This window comes from Aedes aegypti, chromosome 3 (genome assembly GCF_002204515.2).
Source record: "Aedes aegypti strain LVP_AGWG chromosome 3, AaegL5.0 Primary Assembly, whole genome shotgun sequence".
Lineage (NCBI taxonomy): Eukaryota > Metazoa > Arthropoda > Insecta > Diptera > Culicidae > Aedes > Aedes aegypti.
In genome coordinates, this window is record NC_035109.1 from 311,179,347 (window position 1) to 311,201,480 (window position 22,134).

Below are 22,134 nucleotides of genomic sequence, written 5' to 3' on the forward strand. Positions count from 1 at the left end.
CAGTCCAGAGTTTTCTCTACAATTCTAGGCAAAAATTGTTCAATAAATTCCTCGAGATTTTCATCCAATAGTTTTGTGCGGGATGATTCTTAAGATAGCTCTCCAAAAATAATCATTCTAAGAGATCCACAAGTTAATCATGAAATTCTCCATACTTGTTAGACATTGAAGTGATTTTTTTATATTGGACTATTCTTGCAAGGGTATCCATGTCGAAAAAAGCTCAAAAAAGGTTTGACAGCGCTGATCTACGCCATATGGACAAAGTGCGGCCTTCTGGCCGCACATGTCATCTAGATCTTCTGAATGTGATAAACTTCGAACAATTTTCCATCAGGGGGCTGTACTACACCTAACGTTATGAACATGAATAGCCAGGGTTGGGAAAAAATCTGAAATCTCTACAATAGCCAAACAACGCCAATCACAATCAGCAAAGCCAGTGAAACTCACGACCAACGCTGCTGTAGACAATGGACCGATGCACGAGTTCACTAATTTGACGTTTGAGCGGTGCCATATTCATTCGTTGCCATGGCCACATAAATAACACGACACCGCTCAAACGTCAGATAATAAACTCGTGCATTGGTTCATGGACCGATGTAGGAGTTCACTTTCTGATGTTTGAGCGGTGCCGTGTTATTTACGTGACCATGGCAACGAGTTAATTCGGTACCGCTCAAACGTCAAATTAGTGAACTCATGCATGGACCGAAACGCCTTGAAAGTTTCAAAACACCCGTTGCTAAGGGCAACCCAAAATTCATGCACCAACATAGGCTACTTGATGAGATTCACGTTTTTGAACTACTGTACTGGGAAGAGCCACGTGATTTTCGCGAAATTCAAGCCTACTACTATTACTATTCCCAGCACTGTGAATAGCACACTGATAACTATTACGGATAACTATCTTCGATCAAAAGTACAGGAAATTGAAAAATGAGCATGAGCGTCACTGGCTTAGAAATTTGAGCAACAAGTTTGGAAACGATTTTCCAGGATTGCATTTGTTTTCCTCTATGTGTTTGAAAGTTTCATGTTAGCCACTTTCCGCAGTGAAAAACGGATAATCAAATGAAGAAGAAAGAAAGAAAGAAATCAAATGAAGGGCGGCTAATAATTATCAAACGGCAACACGCTTCCTGTATTTGGTTGGAAGGAAGCTTTTGTGAAAGTTTGAGCGAAATCCAACCAGTCTATGGGAGCGCTCTACAAGCTTAGAATTTGTATAAAAAATAAATCAAACAGAAGAGAGTCCTGTATGGCCGGACAGCTTTAGAAAACAAGAGTGGTTTTCATTTTTATTACAGTACTGACCCGATTTTATCAGCCCCCGATTTTGTCTTCCTCCGATTTTGTCAGCATATTTTAAATTTGTCAAAAAATGGTTACCGTCATGTTTTACCACGTATAAATTAAAATTGAAGATGATGTTTGATGTCATGCACGCATGGGCGTAGCCAGATGGGGCATTGACAATGCCTTTTATTACGGGAACCAATCTTGTGTTTGAATTCTTCAAAGATTGTCTCTAGTCTTCAAAAATACCATCATGATAGATTGGAGAACTTATGGAGTCCACCAAACAATCAGCTTTTTGAAAAACATCTTGCCAGAAATTATTCGAAGGTTTTATCAAATATGTTAGGAAACTCAAAAATATTATCATTGAAGTAATTAGTGAAAGTTCCTCGTTTGTCCCCAAGAATTCCTCTTGAGATTTCATTTATATGCATCTAGATATTTCCTCAACGTGTTTCTCCAATTATTTCTGAAACTATTCTATAAATCGTTCCTGGGAGTACATCGAATTTCTCTAGAGATTCCTCAACAAAATTTTAAGGTGGTTTTGGAGATGCTTCATACAAAAACTTAACACAGTAAGTTAAGTTAAGTAAGCTTCTATTAAACGAACGAATTTCATGAGATCTTGAGTATCATCATGTTTCGTTACTGACCATTTGCCAGATAAATAATGCTTAAAAATTGAAAAAAGAAACCAGATTCACTAGGTGTGTAACAAAAAACTAGGTGTATAGATTCATTCATGAATTCCTCCGAGTATTTCTCTCAATACTTTTTCAAAAATCTATGGAATCCTGCTGAATCTTTTTTTTAATGTTCAAAAAATAATTTTATAAATTGTTCTAGAAACATATTGGGTACTCTTCGTCTAAATTAAGGCTCATTAACAATCATCAAAAATTAAAAACCAGTTTTTTCGTTCAAATTTAAAGAAATCTACACGAAAATCTATCATCGCATTACTGATAGCAAGTGCAATGCAATGATAGATTTTCATGACCATTACTTGAATTTTGTGCAAAAAAAAAAAACTGGTTGTGGAAATTCATAAAACGATGATGGTTATTTTCCTCTTAAAGTTTCTTTCCAGACATCCAGGTTGTACGTATAACGAAATCACCTTTTGCGTTATGCGATGCTTTAATGAGCCAAGCTTACGTATAAGATGTCGCAAAATGGCCTCATACTTACAACAGTAGAAGAGATATACGTGCATATATCATTATATATAATATATATAATACATATTATATGATGAAAGCCACCATGCAGTGCGAGTGTATATATTTTATTGCAAACTTTTCCATATTATGTGAAAATCTCCGGTTGAAACATTCTTTGAATTATACTTAAAAGAATAGGGCGATATTCCAAACTGAAAAGGCAATAGATGGCTCTTTTTTAGTGGTAAAAACGAAATCTTGAAGCAAAGAAAGCACCATGCAACATGAACTTAACACAAAAAGTTATGTATTTTACGCTTGATTTCTACTTTTTCGCTGCTCAATACTCAAAGACGGTTTCACCAAATTGCTTCATTTTTCCACAACATACTCTCATTATTGTATTGTTCCGAAGAGTAGATATCCGAATACAATAAAAATTCTTTAGGCTGAGATATTCGCGTACAAAATAGCTATGCGTCGGTCCCCCAAGGAATTTCGGAATATCTCAGGATCTAGTTGATCAATGATAATGAACCTGAGAAAAAAATGGTGCAAAAATATTGAGAAACGAAATTTGAATATTTTGATTGCTGTAAATAACGAAGCTGCCAATAGAGGGGTTAAGTATCGATATTACCAATATAAGGGGGGGGGGGGGGTTGGTAGCACCTGATAATAAAAACCTGGCTACGCCCATGTTCATCGCCCTCTTAAAAGTCCATGTAACCATGTAACACGTCAAAATTTGAAAAAAGGAACAAAAAAAAAATGACCTGATTTTGTCAATCGGGTTGACAAAATCGGGTACCACAATACAATGCCAATTTTATTTATTATTTTATTAACAATACAATACTTATTGAAGAGTTAAAGCTCCCCCAAATCCCCCAAAAATGAATACTCATCAGAATCCAAATCATATTACATACTTTTAAAGCAAATTTAGCTGTTTTCAACCTGCGTTTAAAATGAACCAAATTAAAAATTGTTTTAACTTAGATATTTAACAAAAACTACTCAAAAACATGATTTTTAATGAAATAAATCAAATTGTAGATTTTTTTTTTTGCCAGAAATTACACTCCTATTACTTATATGAAGTTTATTAAGCATCATGTTATAATGATAATGATCATGTTATTATGATAGAAAATTGCTTCTAAGACCCTTTTGAAGGTTTAACAAATGAGAAAAAACAAGTTCCAGCTTAAAGTTTTAACTTTTACCTGACGAAAAAATGGAAAATATAGTATTTTTTGTTAAAAATTATGTTTTGGGCATTTTTTTTTGCTAAATAACTTAGTCGAATTTTTTTTTATTGGTTTGTTGTACCCATAGTTATAAACTTTTAAATTTGCACTAAAAGCATGTAAAGTATTTGGAATCGGTTAAGTATTCATGAAAATATGGTCGAACAAAAGTGATTACAGGTCGGGCTCGATTATCTGGAGACTCGATTATCCGGGATTCGATTATCCGGATTTTTAGACACGATTATCCGGAAATTGTTTTTTGATGTTCTTGTTTTTCAATTTTTATACATAAATCTGAGATAATTTGGTATTGCAATATACAATATGAATGATTTTGTAGTTTTAAATGTATTTAAGAAAAGGGGGGGGGGGGGGGTTTGAAAAAGTGGTTTCTTGTGTATGCTGGTCAAACTTTTTTTTTCTTGTGAGGAATCCCCTACTGTTCCTAGCAATAACTTCTGGCTACGCCAGTGCATCATATAAATAAAACAACGAAAAAAGATGATATTTAGGTTCTTTTATCGAAGATTTCATTTTTTTTAGTGATTCGATTATCCGGAGTGAAAAAAATCAATACTCCGGATAATCGAGTCCGTCCTGTACTAAAAAGAAGAGGAAATATTTAAAGAAAACTGCTTATAACTAAGACTAATATTGATTTTAGGCAAACTTTTCATAAATTTTATTTTGAAGAGAATGATGCTAAGAGCTTAAAAATTAATTAGAAAATAGCAATGTTATGAAGAATGAACTGAAAAAAAAAAACTTTTTTTATTTATTTTGAAATTTACTTCATTTCATAATAAAAAAGAGTGAATTAGAGAAATATTCACTTGAAAAATCACCATTCTGCCTTGTTACCAAGGGCGAGGTCACTCTACGCACTTCATTCGGCGCAGCTGTGCCTTTAGAGCGCTTGTAGTTGCTTGTTGTTACATACACATGCTACAACTTTTCGTTTAATTCCATGCCTAAGATTTTGCACAATGGCAATAGTTACAGTTTTGTGAACATTTTCGGGCTTTTTTGTCTTTCCTTATGTTTACGAGGTTTTGATTCACGATTACCTAAAATCATTCAATAGTCCATGAGCGTTAAGTGGATAACAATCCTTTAGTACAGTTATGATTTTTTTTATTGCATATGCCTCTGAGCCACATTTCCATAGTAGCTTGATGCAAAATCAGGCCACAATAATACATGTACTTCTGATAAAACGGCAAGAGCTCCTTCTGCAGACGCTCTTTGACATTCACTTACTGAATAATTGTACCAGTAAATAAAGTTATTTTCTCAATTTTTACGCATTGCGTTCAGTAGATTCAAATTTATTCGTCGGTTTGTCACCTTTTTCCCTTTGTGCATTGGTTTGAGATGCATTAGTCTTACATAAATGCTTGGAAACCAAATTCGGCCCATAGTGGGGAAAAAGTTCGAGAAATATATTATCTCGTGGAATAATCTGCACATTTTCTGAAATCCACATATTATCTCTTAGTTTAGCTAAATTCGCCTGATTGTGCGAAACAGGCCATGAAAATTTCACGGTTTCAGTGCTGTTAAATGTCAAAATTTTAGAAAATTTATAATGATTATAGCACCCTCCCATGCGAAATATCGTATCGGCAAATATTGCCAATTAATAGTTATTCCAAAAAAGTCACAGGGAATAGTAGTTTATGCAACATGGTGCAGAATGAAGATATTTACGGCACAAGTCGTACATTTATCCAACGAGGCCTGCCGAGTTGAATAATTACGACGAGTGCTGTAAAAATCGAGTTCTGCAACGAGTTGTGTACAACATTTTTTGCAATTTCGTAGAAGACCACTTGAGTGTACCAGAAAACCTATCGGAATGCTCGGAACTCTTCATTATTTTACAATTTCTGGAAAAATGTTGAGTAATGATTTATTACGCAACTCAAAACAGTTATGTGATAAGAAAATGTTACGAATTGAATCATTACAGCACTGGTTGCAGTTGCGTAATGACTATTACCGCACTGCAGAATGCAGTGCAGCAAAGTAGGCCGTTTCTTCACAGATTGGCGTGATGAAAAACAGCCTATCATGATTAGAAATTGCAGAAAATACATTTTTTGCAATTTCTAATCGTAAAACGCTGTTTTTCATCGCGTTAATCTGTCATGATACGGCCTATTTTCCTCCACCGAAGTATGCAGTGCGGGAACAGTCATTACGCAACTGAAACCAGTGCTGTAATGATTCATTATGCAACTGTTCCGAGTTGTGTAATGAATCATTACACAATTTTTTTTTCAGAAAATGGAAAATGGACCAGTACACGCGTTCACTAATTGACGTTTGAGCGGTGCCGTGTTATTTACGTGACCATGGAAACTAGTGAATTCGGCCCTGCTGAAACGTCAAATTCGTGAACTCGTGCATTGGTCCATAATGGTGATATAAATTTTGAAACCCTCAAGTGGTCTTCTACGAAATCCCCGTCTATCATAACACTGCTTCCTAGGCGGGCCCTGTCGCGCTCAGTTCCGCCTACCAGTATGTACTTTGTTTTCGACGCAATCACTATAACCCAACTCTTGTTGCTTCGCGTTTCAGGCGGGTGAACAAATCTGCCACCGTTTCAAACTTTCTTCCAATAACATAAACAAATTGTCAAACAGGCACGAAGTCCATCACTCTGTCGTAGTCTTCGGCGAGACTCGAACGGACTGGAGTGTTCGCCCGAGATCTTAACGTAGTTTTGCACACCGTCCATCGTTACTCTAGTCAATCTTGGAAGCTTCCCGGGAAAGCTTTTCTCGTCCATGATCTTCCATAGCTCTACACGGTCGATATTGTCCTATGCCGCCTTGAAATCTATGAACAAATGGTGCGTTGGGACCTGGTACTCATGGCATTTCTGGAGTATTTGCCGCACGGAAAAGATCTGGTCCGTTGTCGAGCGGCCATCGATGAAACCTGCTTGATAACTTCCCACGAACCCGTTTGCTATAGGTGTTAGAAGACGGAAGACAATCTGTGATAGCACTTTGTAGGATAACTTTCCGCATTCTGGTAGCTGGTTGGTTTCCATTGTGCGCTGTGCTGACGTGGCCATCGCCTTCGCTGTCCTGACCTTCTGTGTCTGTGTTCTCTGCGCCATTCAGATGTTCATCGTAGTGCGGCTGCCACCTTTCGATGACCTGCTCCCATCTTTATCCCGCCACATTTCAGGTCATGGCACGAATCCTTTGCGGGATGTGTTGAGCTTATGATAGAAGTTCCGCGTTTCTTGAGAACGATACAGCAACTCCATCTCTTGGCATTCCATTTCTTTCAGGTGGCGCTTTTTGTCTCGAAATGGGTGGAATTTCCGCTTCAGTCTGTATCGTTACACGTTTTTCCGCGTACCATGCTGCAGCAATGCATCCCGCGCTGCATTCTTCTCCTCCAAAATCTCCTGGCAGTCCTCTTCAAACCAATAGTCGATAAATGTTTCTTTGAATGTCCTCTAACAGTCCTCAAGAGGTGCCCTTTTGAGCTCGCGCTCATCCCACAACGCTGCCTCAAGATGCTGCGCAAACGCGTTGGCGACATACGATTGTTTCAGCCACGCTATATTGTACTGAGGCGGGCGTCGGTATCGTACATCGTTGATTACGGATAGTTATGGGCGCAGTTTTACCATCACCAGGTAGTGGTCAGAGTCAATGTTAGCGCCACGATGGGTTCTGATAGTCCATCAATCAAAACGCGGTCGATTTGCGATTCTGTCTGCAGAGGTGATCTCCAGGTGTACCGATACGGGAGGCTGTACAACTGTCATAACTAAAGATTAATAAATAATTTTGATACCAGGTTTTTCAATGAAATTGTAGTCAATATGTTGAAGGTTCACTGGGAGATATTTATTACTTTTTTTCTGGAAATATTGATTATTTTAATTGATTTTAATTGATTTTTGGGATAGATTTCAATGTTCGATTAAACGAACAGATTTAGTTTGACCTTCTTTAGCGGCTACAAAGCAAAGCCATGCTGAAGATGTCTGGGTTCAATTCCCGGTCGGTCCAGGATCTATTCGTAACTGTGGAAGCGCTCATAAGAACACTAAGCTGAGAAGCAGGCTCTATCCCAATGAAGACGCAGAAAAATATTAAGTTTGGCTTTAATTTTATTCAATCATCTATTACAATAACAATATAGATATATCAAATCAAATTCCATTGTGTCATATAAGTGAATTACAACTTGTTGTATTCCAGACACCGTTCGGACCTTGTTCATTAATGGTAATTCGCAAGAGTTATCACCGTAATTATTGTCCTTCCATACTCCACCCACAGTACTCAATAATGGCGACCATTCTATACGGCATCACTGCTTTGAATGAGCAGCAGCAGGATCCCACTGACTGTAATAAAGTGATTTCCGCGCCCACAGAATCCTCATTATCGTGAGCAATTATCACACTTTAATTATTCACTCGATAGGGAAAAGGTTAAATGGAAAATTACAAGGCTAACAGCTGGACGACTGTTCTCGTCCAACATGGTAGAAGAACGAGACCTGTTCCCTTTGCATAATGAAACACTTGTAATCGATGAATACAAGTACAATGTTCGGGTTCCATGTTTCCTCGATGTCCATTATTGTTTGAATTTGGAGAGCATCAGAAACGAAATTTCTACAGGAATCCCGTCAATAATTCATCTCAGTCTCTGCAACATTGTTGCGCGGAGTTTTCTCTCAAAATCACTTGCACACGCTTCAAACGAACGAATTTTGAAATGGGGAAAGCATGCAGCACATGGTAGCTATCGCATCTTTTGCGGGATGTGTTTCAATCAGCAGTAAGGTGGTCCATTTTTATATGAAAATAATCAAGCTGTAACTTAACAGAGCCAGCGGGTACGTTTTTTTTTTGCATTGCCGAAGTGAAAGTTTGGTTTTATGTTCGCAGTACCTGAGGATCCAAATGAACAAATTCAAATTTGGTGGATGGAACTTTGAGGATTTTAGTGTTTTGATCATCATGGCACACCCTAACCTAGCAGTCGTCCCAGACAGCGTCATCATCGCGTTCTACAACAAAGGCTAAAAGTGAAGTGATAAATGACGATCATAACTTTCACAGCAAATTTTTCCCCCGGCAGCGTATGCTATTTTCGCGATAGTAAGCAATGAAAAAGGGGGGGGGGAGTGGCGCTTCGAAGGAGGATGACTCGACAGGCGAAAGGCGTTAGGTCATAATTCATCCAGGTGCTTCTGGGTAGCTTCTGTCTTGCGGTTTCTGGAAAACGAAAGCCGCCCGAGTCAAGGGTAATGGTTTACAACTTTGAGAAAATAAGAGAAGACATATACTCCCTTCGTGCTGGAAGTTTGCGGCGTGAGGCTAACAAGCTGTGGGATGGGAATCAGAGATTGGATTGAAGAAAAGTTCTGTTGTTTGAAATTGAATGCTAAAATTTAGCCTTTCATGTGATCATCACGCTATGCCCACTCAAAAATACGTACAGTTGATTTTTTTCACTTTTTCTCAAATATCCCATGTTTCTTAGATTTCAGATATTGGCCAATCCACCTAGTTCACTACGTTCCTGTGCGTCTTGTACCCGCCGGATTTGAGGCAAACGTCATTTTACTTTTTGACGTAGGACTACGTCTTTGTTTTCTATATTGGGGTGCACTTTAAAAGTACGGAAAATGAGACATGTAACGAAATTAGGGGAGATTTTGAACGTTAATAACTCAGTTGTTTATGAACCAATTATTACGATTTTAGTATCATTCGATCAGAAATGTATCTACGCATCGTTAGTAATATATCCGATAAGTGAATTTTGTTGTTAAACTATTGAAAATTTGATAAATGTTGACCCCTTTCTTATCCAACCAATCATGTTCGAGCACTTTTCGACGGTGTCGCTTCCCACTATAAAAGCAAATGGGTCCCTGCTTCTTCCCTCAGTCTTCTTTTTGCGGTCGGACTGTGAACACGGTCGGGCGAGTCATTCTCGCTTTGCTTTTGCACCCGCGTCACAGTCCAATTTGTGTCGTCGGAAGAGGAAGACGCAAGATTGATTTGCGGCGGTGATGACGATGGCTTGGGCGCTTCACCGAGCGGCAAACTACTGCCGCTCGGAGAAGCGTCCAAGCCATCGTCATCGCCGCTGCAAATTTATCCGCGCTCCCAGATTTCGACTCGTGATCGGTGGTCCAGAAGCAAGCCCGTTAGAAACCAGAAGCCAGAAGCCCCCAGAGTTGCTGATCCGAGGAGATGCTGCTAATCGAGCGTCGGACTGGTGAAATCGCTCAAGCTTTCAAGAGTGAGCATCGTTTCCTGATTTCGACTTGTGCCCGGGGATCCAATACCCGTTGCTGTTGTGCGCCATCCACGTCACGAACCATTCAGCTGGTTCGTCGTATAAGCAAATTCCCCGTTTGACCATGGCAATCAACTGATAACATCCCGTAGTGCTATTTATCTGTAACCGAATCGAGGCTAAGAAAGCCATCGGCCCTTGTCAGGGCCATAATATTTGTGGAAAAGAGTTGAAGGAATAATATTTCCAACCTTATTACATCTTATATTCCTCAATCAATCTCGCAGCTTCGTACAAAATTTAATTTGTTATGAATAATTGATAGCACTATTAGTGACTATTCGTGGACGCTGCTGCAGTGCCGTCGGGGTGAGTGCTCAAAATTTCATAACGATTGTAAACTAGAGTGGAATTTCCGACAGTGTCTTTGATTTGCCATATTTTATGAGAACACTTCGATTACGAAAATGATCACATGTAACAAAATTGCGACATGTTTAGAATGCTTTTGAAAAGAAATTCCCATTGAACAATTTTCATAATTTTGGCACCATGGATCAGAAATTTACCTTCATATTAAAGAAAACTATTGATTATCAATAGCGAACTATTGAATATTTTGTAATTGTCAACCCTTTCATTCATGTTCGACCAATTTCTCACGCATTATCATTTTTCGCAATTATCAAGTAATTCTAAGTCCAACTCATTATTGGCACATATGCATTTCCCAGATTGGTCGATTAGAAAAAGAAGAGCACGAAGGGGAGGAGCATAATCTGCTAATCTAAGGGTATATAGCATGCTCCCTTCGTTGGATTCGGTTTCATTCCGTTTCGACTTCCGAGCTGGCAAGAGCTGCTACGATCCTGCGCAGCGACGTCCGCACCTGCTGATTGAAGCTAGCGATCCAGCGTCTGGTGATCGGTGGAAATCGCTCAAGATTTCAAGAGTGAGCATCGTTTCCAGATTTCGCCTTGTGCCCGGTGATCCACTACCCGTTGCTGTTGTGCGCCATCCACGGACCATGGAAATCAACTGATCAATCCCGCAGTGCTATTTATCTGTGACCGCATCGAGGCTAAGAAAGCCATCGGCCCTTGTCAGAGCCATCAAATTTGTGGAAAAGAGTTGAAAGAATAATATTTCCGACCTTGTTACATCTTATATTCCTCAATCAATCTCACTCTATCTCATTCTATCGTGATCAGCGCTCCGAACAACATTTGAAGAAAATGGCTCGAGCGAAATCGAAGAGCGGATTTGCTCCTTGCAACTGCAAGCAGCAAATTGCCGCTCTTTTGGTTTCGTTCATAAACGATAAGGAAACGCCACCGAAGCTTCAGTTGAAGAAGCATCCGCCGAAGAAGCATCCGCCGAAGAAACATCCGCCGAAGAAGCATCGACAACCACCACTGCAACAACTTTTCAAGGACCGGAAAATCCAGATCAATCGTGGTGAACTATTGGTCACTTTCCGTGTTCCGCTCACTCCTGCTCGTGTATATTATATGAACCAGGTGATTGAACGATAAAACGGCTCTTTTCAGAGCCACCAAACAAAACGGCTCTTTTCAGAGCCACCAAACAAAACGGCTCTTTTCAGAGCCACCAAACAAAACGGCTCTTTTCAGAGCCACCAAACAAAACGGCTCTTTTCAGAGCCACCAATTAATATCAAGAGAGTTCTTAGGATAATTTTCATGTAAAAGCCCTTGGACCCACCAAACATAACGGCTCTTTACAGAGCCACCAAATAAAACGGTTCTTTTCAGAGCCACCAATTAATATCAAGAGAGTTATTAGGATAATTGTTCATGTAAAAGCCCTTTGACCCACCAATCAAAACGGTTCTTTTCAGAGCCACCAATTAATATCAGAGTTATTTGTGTAATATTCCCTAATTTGTTTACCACATACTTGCTATAATCTCTTAATTCATCTCATAGCATCATACAATAATTGATTTATTACGAATAATTGACAATACGGCAATTTGAGGATGTTTCCGAGGACGCTGCTGCAGTGCCGTCGGGATGCAATAACAGCATAATGTTCATCTTGTACATCCCTTACCCAGACATCAGTTTCATACAGCCTATTTCCCAGATAAGAAAACGAAGAATTTGAAAGGAGGAGCATCACCTGCTATTCTAAGGGTATAAAGCATCCCTCCTTCGCTGAATTCGGTTTCATTCTGTTTTCGCTTTCGAGCTGGTAAGAGCTCCTCCAAACCGGCTCAGCTCCTCGCTACCAGAGGCAAGCTACGAGATGGCTGAAGAACATCGACCAAAGCCGCTTGTTGGAGCGCACATCGTCATCCGCACCGCAAATCTCATCGGGCGAGGAGGATTGCAACCAGTGCGCCGTCAAAGTGTGTCCGTGTTACGCAAATTCAACAATTCAATCGGCCCTTTTCAAAGCCAACAAATGTGTTTTAAAGAGTTGATTGTGTAATATTCCCAAATTTGTTCGAGATGGCTGAAGAAAATCGACCAAAGCCGCTTGTTGAAGCGCACATCGTCATCCGCACCGCAAATCTCATCGGGCGAGGAGGATTGCAACCAGTGCGCCGTCAAAGTGTGTCCGTGTTACGCAAATTCAACAATTCAATCGGCCCTTTTCAGAGCCAACAAATGTGTCTTAAAGAGTTGATTGTGTAATATTCCCAAATTTGTTCGAGATGGCTGAAGAAAATCGACCAAAGCCGCTTGTTGAAGCGCACATCGTCATCCGCACCGCAAATCTCATCGGGCGAGGAGGATTGCAACCAGTGCGCCGTCAAAGTGTGTCCGATCAGCAAGCGGCGGCAAGTTTGTACGAGATGGCTGAAGAAAATCGACCAAAGCCGCTTGTTGAAGCGCACATCGTCATCCGCACCGCAAATCTCATCGGGCGAGGAGGACGCAACCAGTGCGCCGTCAAAGTGTGTCCGTGTTACGCAAATTCAACAATTCAATCGGCCCTTTCCAGAGCCAACAAATGTGTTTTAAAGAGTTGATTGTGTAATATTCCCAAATTTGTTCGAGATGGCTGAAGAAAATCGACCAAAGCCGCTTGTTGAAGCGCACATCGTCATCCGCACCGCAAATCTCATCGGGCGAGGAGGATTGCAACCAGTGCGCCGTCAAAGTGTGTCCGATCAGCAAGCGGCGGCAAGTTTGTACGAGATGGCTGAAGAAAATCGACCAAAGCCGCTTGTTGAAGCGCACATCGTCATCCGCACCGCAAATCTCATCGGGCGAGGAGGATTGCAACCAGTGTGCCGTCAAAGTGTGTCCGTGTTACGCAAATTCAACAATTCAATCGGCCCTTTTCAGAGCCAACAAATGTGTTTTAAAGAGTTGATTGTGTAATATTCCCTAATTTGTTCGAGATGGCTGAAGAAAATCGACCAAAGCCGCTTGTTGAAGCGCACATCGTCATCAGCACCGCAAATCTCATCGGGCGAGAAGGACGCAACCAGTGCGCCGTCAAAATCAAACTCATCATCCGTGGTGCAGTCAAGAATCAAGCCTGTTAGGCACCATTACCACTATTATTAGGCAAATCAAGCGTCCGGCTAGTGAAATTGCTCAAGATTTCAAACTTGAGCTACATTTTAAGATTTCGACTTCAGCCGTGTGGTCTAATATCTGTTGCTGATGTGTGCCATCCACACGACGAAACATTCAGCTGGTTCGTCGTATAAGCAGAGAACTTGTTCATTGCATTGCATTGAGGATTTTTCGTTTAACCATGGCAATCAACTGATAACATGCTGTAGTGCCATTTATCTATGACAGCATTCGTGCTAACAAAGCCTTTGGCTCTTTTTAGGGCCACCACATGTGCGTAATATAGTAATATAGCGTAATATAGCGCGGAGTAATATTTCCGACTTAATTTATTACATTGCCAAGCAATGTATAATATTTCTCTCAAACCATAAGAACTACAAAGCGATGACTGGATCTACTACTGAATCACTACTGTTCTTTCCAATGCTACTGTATATTTCAGAGGAGGTTATTAATATAATTTCAAAATGATCATACATCCTGAAGTGAAATTTCACATTTTCATAGATAAATATGACGAATGATTAATATTTACGAAAGTTTCGAGCACTGAAAACAGTATGAAGTCAAAACGAGCAACACAATGACATCAAATTCAGTTACATAAACCATCGTGGTCCTACGTCACCAGTTCGTACAACCCCATAGGGATGTACCCTTATAGTTTTTTGACTTTATTTGTGTGAATTTTAACTCATCCGGCTAGTTCTTCACTCACGTCATTTTAACTTATTAGTCATTTAAGACTGTCTGGATACCTACAGGGGTCACCAAAGAGTTGCGCTGGTTTGTAATACATTCTTATACTCCATACGCCGAAAAACAAGGCTCCAAAAAATTATCTGCAATTGCTTATTATTTTTAGTCCAAGCATTAAATTAAATGTGACTAATAGCGATGGTGTCTTCTCCAAAATCCATTATCAACATTTTTAGGAAACATGTACCGGTTATATTGCATCGTTCCAAAGTTGACCCTAAATTAATCTCACCTCATTACGCCATCTCTGTCTCTTCTAAAAAAGGCCATTTCATTCAGATGGCATCGCTTCCAATTATTTTTAAAGCGGACTAACTTTCGTACTTTTATCACGAACTGTTCAGCGGGAAATTTCATAACTCGTCATCGTTTTCCACCCAGGGTATCTTTACATACATAAAAAATGTTATATTCATTCAGTACCCTGGCTACAAAAAAGTCTCGCTGATCTCCATGCACCTTACATCCATAACTAATGCCGTCGTTAAGAATAGACACTCCGGGTTATTACCGCCTCGCTAAACAGTCCTCTGAAGCGCAATTCAATCATTTTAATTGGTACCACTTTTTCGCAAGTATCGGTCAAGGTTGTTAGCGCCCAACTTCCAGAAAAAGTGCACGATATGAACTGTCTTATCCATGGAAACTGTACGGGTAAATATACTCTCCCCCGCTCGAACTCCACACTGGAAAATCAGCTCCATCAGCGACGGAAACAACAATTAAGCATGACACTGATTGGTTCTACCTTCCTTTCCGCAGTTCGCGAAGCTCAGCTCTTCCTCGCTATGTAAGTAATGATAGACGATGTGGTGCAGTGATAGTGATGGCAGCCCTTGCGAGGGCGGAATTTAACGAGATTAATTCTGCTAGTTACCATTTTTCATCTTTGACGCGCTGGATGACTGCCCAGCAGCAGCAGCTCTCCCTACGGCAAGGGACGGAGAAGTAACTCGAGTGTTTTTCCACTTGGGGGGATTGAAGCGCCGATGGAGGTTTTTCCCGGGCCCCTTCAAGCTCCGAAGCACGAGCCACTTGATTTACATACCCATCAACAATTTGAGTTGTTTTTGCTCGACTTTGATCAACATGGAAATAATACCCCCCGGAAAGAATGGCAGCGAAGTTGAAACTTTATCTATCTTAGCACATTGTTAAACCAGAATGGGGAAAGTTTTCGGGTTGTTCAATCTGGAATGGAGAAGAGGCCATCATCGCTCGCTTACTTAACATGATACTGGATGAGAAGATGCTTGTTAAAGAATTGTGGAAAGGGTTCAGTTGAAGAAACGGAAAATTTGAATTTTGAATACCATTGATATTTTGCGTTCTTGAAGGAATAAAATAGACTTGCGTGTCATTTGCTGGTCCTCAGCCTCTTGCCCAGCAACTCCTATCTATTCGTCCTGATTCTGTTAGGCACCCGTAAAAAATAAGTACACAATAAGTACAATGTCAACGAGAGAATACGGCCCGAAACAATTACCGAAGACATTCGAAACGTGGAACTGCAGATCTCTCAACTTCATTGGAAGTACGCGCATGTTTTCCGATATACTGAAAGGCCAAATTTTCAAAACTGTAGCATTGCCAGCCCTGTCGTCCTGCTTAGTCGCGCTTAGTTGACGACTAAGAAACTTTTCTTAGATTGTTTATAGAATTTTTCACCAGAAGTCATAAAAAATAATGTGCGGAATCAGCAACAATCTAACGCCCTATAAGATATCAATCGAAATTTCCAACCTGTACCTACCAACGTGCAGGGATAAGGATGGGAGCATTCTGACGGACGAGTGTGAGGTGATCGAAAGGTGGAAGCAGCACTTCGACGAGCATCTGAATGGCGCTGAGAGCACAGGCAATGAAGGAGGGGACAACGGAGGAAATGCCTTCGTCAGTACTGCGGAAGATGGAAACCGACCAGCCCCCACTTTTAGGGAGGTTAAAGATGCCATTCACCAGCTCAAGAACAATAAAGCTGCTGGTAAGGATGGTATCGGAGCTGAACTCATAAAGATGGGTCCGGAGAGGCTGGCCATTTATCTGCACCGGCTGATAGGCACAATCTGGGAAACAGAACAGCTACCGGAGGAGTGGAAGGAAGGGGTAATATGCCCCATCTACAAGAAAGGCTACAAGTTAGATTGTGAAAACTTTCAAGCGATCACCATTCTAATTGCGGCCTACAAGGTAGTATCCCAGATCATCTTCCGTCGTCTGTCACCTGTAGTAAAAGAGTTCGTGGGAAGTTATCAAGCCGGCTTCGTTGACGGTTGATCGACAACGGACCAGATCTTTACTGTACGGCAAATCCTCCAAAACTGCCGTATGCCGCCTTGGAATCGATGAAAAGGTAATGCGTTGGGACCTGATCTTTTCATCGATTCCAAGGTGGCATACGACAGCACGACCGCGTAGAGCTATGGTAAATCATGGACGAGAACCGCTTTCCCGGGAAGCTCACGAGACTGATAAGAGCGACGATGGAAGGTGTGCAAAATTGTGTGAAGGTTTCAGGCGAACACTCCAGTTCGTTTGGACGCCACCGGGGACTACGACAAGGTGATGGACTTCCGTGCCTGTTGTTCAATATTGCGCTAGAAGGTGTTATGCGGAGAGCCGGGCTTAACAGCTGGGGTACGATTTTTACGAGATCCAGTCAATTTGTTTGCTTCGCGGATGGTATGGACATCGTCGGCCGAACATTTGAAAAGGTGGCAGACCTGTACACCCGCCTGAAACGCGAGGCAGCAAAAGTTGGACTGATGGTGAATGCGGCCAAGACAAAGTACATGCTAGCTGGTGGGGCCGAGCGCGACAGGGCTCGCCTAGGTAGCAGTGTTACGATAAACGGGGATACTTTCGAGATGGTCGACGAGTTCGTCTACCTTGGATCCTTGCTGACGGCTGACAATAACGTTAGCCGTGAAATACGGAGGCGCATCATCAGTGGAAGTCGGGCCTACTATGGCCTCCAGAAGAAGCTGCGGTCAAAAAAGATTCACGCCCGCACCAAATGTACCACACACTACGAAAAAATCATGTGATTTTACGTCTTTTGGATGCACATAAAAGAAGCGAGCCAAATGACGTGAATTTGTGTCACATTTTAAATACGATGGTGTCTTAATTTTGAAATGCCAATCATAGTGGCAGCGTTTTCATGACCTTCTACATGCTAAATTACATTTTTCGTTCAATACATCTTTCAGAACACATTTTTACGTCATTTCATCATTTACATCATGTGTCATTCAGTCATAATGTGAATTACGTCCGCAGTATTATTCACTATTTTTAAGAGTGCATGTACAAAACGCTCATTAGGCCGGTAGTCCTCTACGGGCATGAAACGTGGACGAAGCTCGAGGAGGACCTGCAAGCACTTGGGGTCTTCGAACGTCGGGTGCTTAGGACGATCTTTAGCGGTGTGCAGGAGAACGGTGTGTGGCGGCGAAGGATGAACCACGAGCTCGCCCAACTCTACGGCGAATCCAGTATCCAGAAGGTGGTCAAAGCTAGAAGGATACGATGGGCAGGGCATGTTGTAAGAATGCCGGACAGCAACCCTGCAAAGATGGTGTTCGCTTCGGATCCGGTTGGTACAAGAAGGCGTGGAGCGCAAGATGTCAAGATGTATAAACGCCTTTGACTAATTTGACCTTGTCTTACGTAGATCAGGTGCACCTCAATACCCTGCATTGATTGAAAACTGCAATCTGTAGCGACGCCCTAACGTAATTTGAACTTGTTTCATATAGATCAGCTGCATCCTAACGCCCTGTAGGACATTATTTAATTTGACCTCATCTCATTCAAATCAAGTGCATCTTGACCCCCTGTACAACATCAATAGAAGCTCCAAGCTCTATCAACGCCCTGGAGTAATTTGACCTAATCCCATATCGATCAAGTACATCTCAACGCCGTAGGACATCAATTGAATATTCCAAGTTTTAATAATGCCTTGAAGTGATTTCACCTTTTTCCATGTAAATAAACTACATTTTAACGCCCAGTGGGACAAATGTCATGATGTATAAATGCCCTTTGAAAAGATAAATGAGTTTTCTGCCTTTTTGAGAACGGTTTGTAAAAATAATCACTCCAAGGGGCTATTCCCTCTTTATAAATTCAAAGTTAAAATATATAGAATAAATAAATAAGAGCAAACACCCTCCACTAATTTGAAATTGTCTTACGTAGATCAGGTGCACCTCAATGCCCTGTATCGATTGAAAATTCCAATCTGCATTGACGCCCTGGAATAATTTGACCTTGTCTAGCGTAGATCTTGGATCAGGTGCATATTAACGCCCTGTAGGACCTCAATTGAATATTTCATGCTGTATCAACGTTCCGTGGTAATTTCACCTCATTTCATGTAGATCAGGTACATCTCAACGCCCTGTATGACATCAATTAAAACTTCCAAGCTTTAGCAACACCCAGGAGTTATTTTGCTTACTTTCACGTAGTTCATAAATAATAATTTGTCTTTATTCCATATTAATTTTTGCTAGATCTGGAGCATATTTACGCCCTGTTGAAAATCAATAGAAATGTTTTAGCAGTATCAACGCCCTGTAGTAATTTGAATTTATCCTATGAAGATCAAATGTATCCTAACGTTCTGATTGATGTCATCGAAATTGTCGAAATGTATCATCGCCCTGGATTAATTTATTTCTTTCTCACGTACATTTGGTAGATCTTAACGTCCTCTAGGACATAAATTGGAAATTCTAGCTTTTTCAACGCCCTGGAATAATTCAAGCTTATCTTATGTAGGTCAGGTGAACGCCCTTTAGGACATCAACTGAATATTATAAACTGTCCACATTAATGAATTAAATCCTAACCCACTGTAAAAATCAATCAAATTTTTATTCTGTATTAACGCCTTGAAGTGATTACCTATACCTTGTTCAACGTAGATCAGCTGCATCTTAACGCCCTGTAGAAACCCAATTTAATATTGTTTGTTTTATGACCTCAACTAACGTATATCAAGTGAAGAGTAGTGTTTGGTCCTTTAGTTGCGTCGTCTGCTCTTGAGGGAACAAGCGATTCAATCAAGATCGATGTTGATTAGCGTATTGTGTATGTCGAGCCATTTATTTATTATTTTTGTGAGTTCTTTCCGTTTTGTATGTTGTTTATAATTCAGCGGGGGTCCGCTGGTTGGAACACAACTGCCTTCCATCTAGCGAATCCGACCCGTTAGTTGGAACGACTGACAGCTGGTGAAAATGCTCCACATTAACGCATCTGGAGAGCAAATCGTCACGAAACGCACATATACGTACGCATTTGTTCTATATATGGAGACTTCAATGCAACGGTACTCAGACGTCAAAATCAGTTTGACATTTTCTGGTGACATTTGAGTGCTTTTAGTTGGAATATTTTCCAACCAGCGAACATCTAACAATCGAGTCATTCCATGTAGCGGACCCCCAACGAGCGAATCCCCACTGTATCTATATTCTGTCTCATATTATTTTTCCATACTACATATTTGCCAAACGATTGTGCTACTTTTCCTCGAATGTCGTTTCCGTAAACGACAGTTCCCTGAATGACCCTTTTCCTCAAATGCCATTTTTCCGAATGACCTGTCTCTTCGAGAAGTGATGCAGTTCATAAATATATAAGAAAAGTTCTCAGTGACAGGGTGCGTACCAAATGACTAGTTCGTTCACTAACCTGAATTGTAGGAAGTTGTGAAACGGGGTATTCGGAGAACAGACATTCAAGAGACTGGCATACAAGGAAATTGAAATTGGATTGGCTCTAGACGATTCGTTTCACACTGAATGAAAGGTTTTACATGATTAAGTTTATTTAATGGATTGAGATTTATTTTTAAAGGGCACATCACAATAGTATTAGTTGTTAGGCACTAGGAAAAAGTCACATAGCATATACAGTAGTATATGAGGCATTGTTATGGTAGATACAAGAACGAAATAAATTTCACTTTTGACATGAGCAAATTGTTGCCACCGCTCGCTTTACCTGAGAGGCAATGGACAGGCCTATCGCCGGTTGACAAATGTCACGATGACATCGATACAGCTTGAGCTGACGTTTTGGGGACAACAAAGAAAATTGATAAAGAGTGTTAGACACGTTTTTGTAGCATTGAACTAAATTTAATTATTTCTCTTGAATTTGATAATTTCTCTTGAACTAGTAATCGAAATATAAAAATACGTGAGTAGAAGGCAAAACATGATTGAATTTGAAATTATTGAAAATATTGGTACTGTAGATTAAACTTCAGAGGAATCATCTAATTGTTCTGTCGAATCAAAGAATTATAAGAAACCATTAATGTGAGTAGACTAAACAACCACTAAATTTGTATACTAATGTTGTTCTAATAAATATCCACAGTTTTGAGCTGCGCGATTAATCGACTGCTGCAAAGATTCGTTTCTTTTCGACCAAAATTAATGCGATGTCGTCCGATGAAAGTCAACATAACCCCAATGAGACAGGCTATGATTGCGCTCTTTGTGAAGAACCAAATCATGCTGATGGAAACATGGTATACTGCCAACGGTGTCGCAGATGGTACCATTTCATGTGCGCCAAGGTGACCGAAGCGGTCAAAGAAAGATGTGACCTAGAGCTGTGAAGATTGCCGAAATCTCGGCGCTGCGTCCAACGTGACAGATAGCATCGTAGTGGTTACTGACTCGACGGATAAACTTCCCGAACCCGTCGGCAAGCCGCCTTCGTCTAAGAATGCGGTTGGAGAAGATAATGAACAAGAAGAGGCCGATGCACAGCTTCAATGCGAGTTAGAACAAATGCGGAAGAACTTTCTTCGGCAAATGCAACGGGAGAATGAAAAACGCATGATGCAGCTAGCTTTGGAACGTGAAATGCTGCAAATGAGAAGGGAAGCCGAAGCAGAATTCCGGAAACAGAGGATTCAACTGTATAAAGAATTCGGATGCGAGGATAATCCACTCCAAGAAGAAGAGAATGCTGTCGGAGACGCTTCCGAACTAAATCGTGAGCCAGCGCAGGCTAATTTGGCAAAGGTGTGGATGGATAAGGAATCAGTCTCCGTTGGACAAAATAAGCCAGTCGAAGATAGCCGGGGAGCTTATGCCAAAAATTCCACTCCCAAGAATGCTACGCAATTTGGCAACGTCGAAAACGTTCAGCGGCCATTTCCACTGGCTCGAAGATGTGACACCGCTTCGAAATCCGCTTACTTACTTACTTACTTATTTGAAGGTATCCCCGTCTATCGTAACACTGCTTCCTAGGCGGGCCCTGTCGCGCTCAGTTCCGCCAACCAGCATGTACTTTGTTTTCGACGCATTCACCATTACCCCGACTCTTGTTGCTTCGCGTTTCAGGCGGGTGAACAAATCTGCCACCGTTTCAAATTTTCTCCCAATAATATCCATGTCGTCCGCGAAGCAAACAAATTGTCCGGATCTCGTGAAAATCATGCCTCGACTGTTAAGTCCGGCTCTCCGCATGACACCTTCAAGCGCAATATTGAACAACAGGCACGAAAGTCCATCGCCCCGTTGTAGTCCCCGCCGAGACTCGAACGAACTGGAGTGTTCGCCCGAGATATTCACGCAGTTTTGCACACCGTCCATCGTTGCTCTGATCAATCTTGTGAGCTTCCCGGGAAAGCTGTTCTCGTCCATGATTTTCCATAGCTCTATGCGGTCGATACTATCGTATGCCGCCTTGAAATCGATGAACAAATGGTGCGTAGGGACCTGGTACTCACGGCATTACTGGAGAAATT

At 40.9% G+C, this 22,134-nt stretch overlaps 1 protein-coding gene across 1 annotated transcript in view; it reads left to right on the top strand.

The window, feature by feature from the left end:
- The window catches only part of LOC5569778 (prolactin-releasing peptide receptor), a 539,879-nt gene that overhangs the window by 153,369 nt on the left and 364,376 nt on the right, over positions 1-22,134 (top strand). The gene's annotated exons all lie outside the window — the stretch shown is intronic.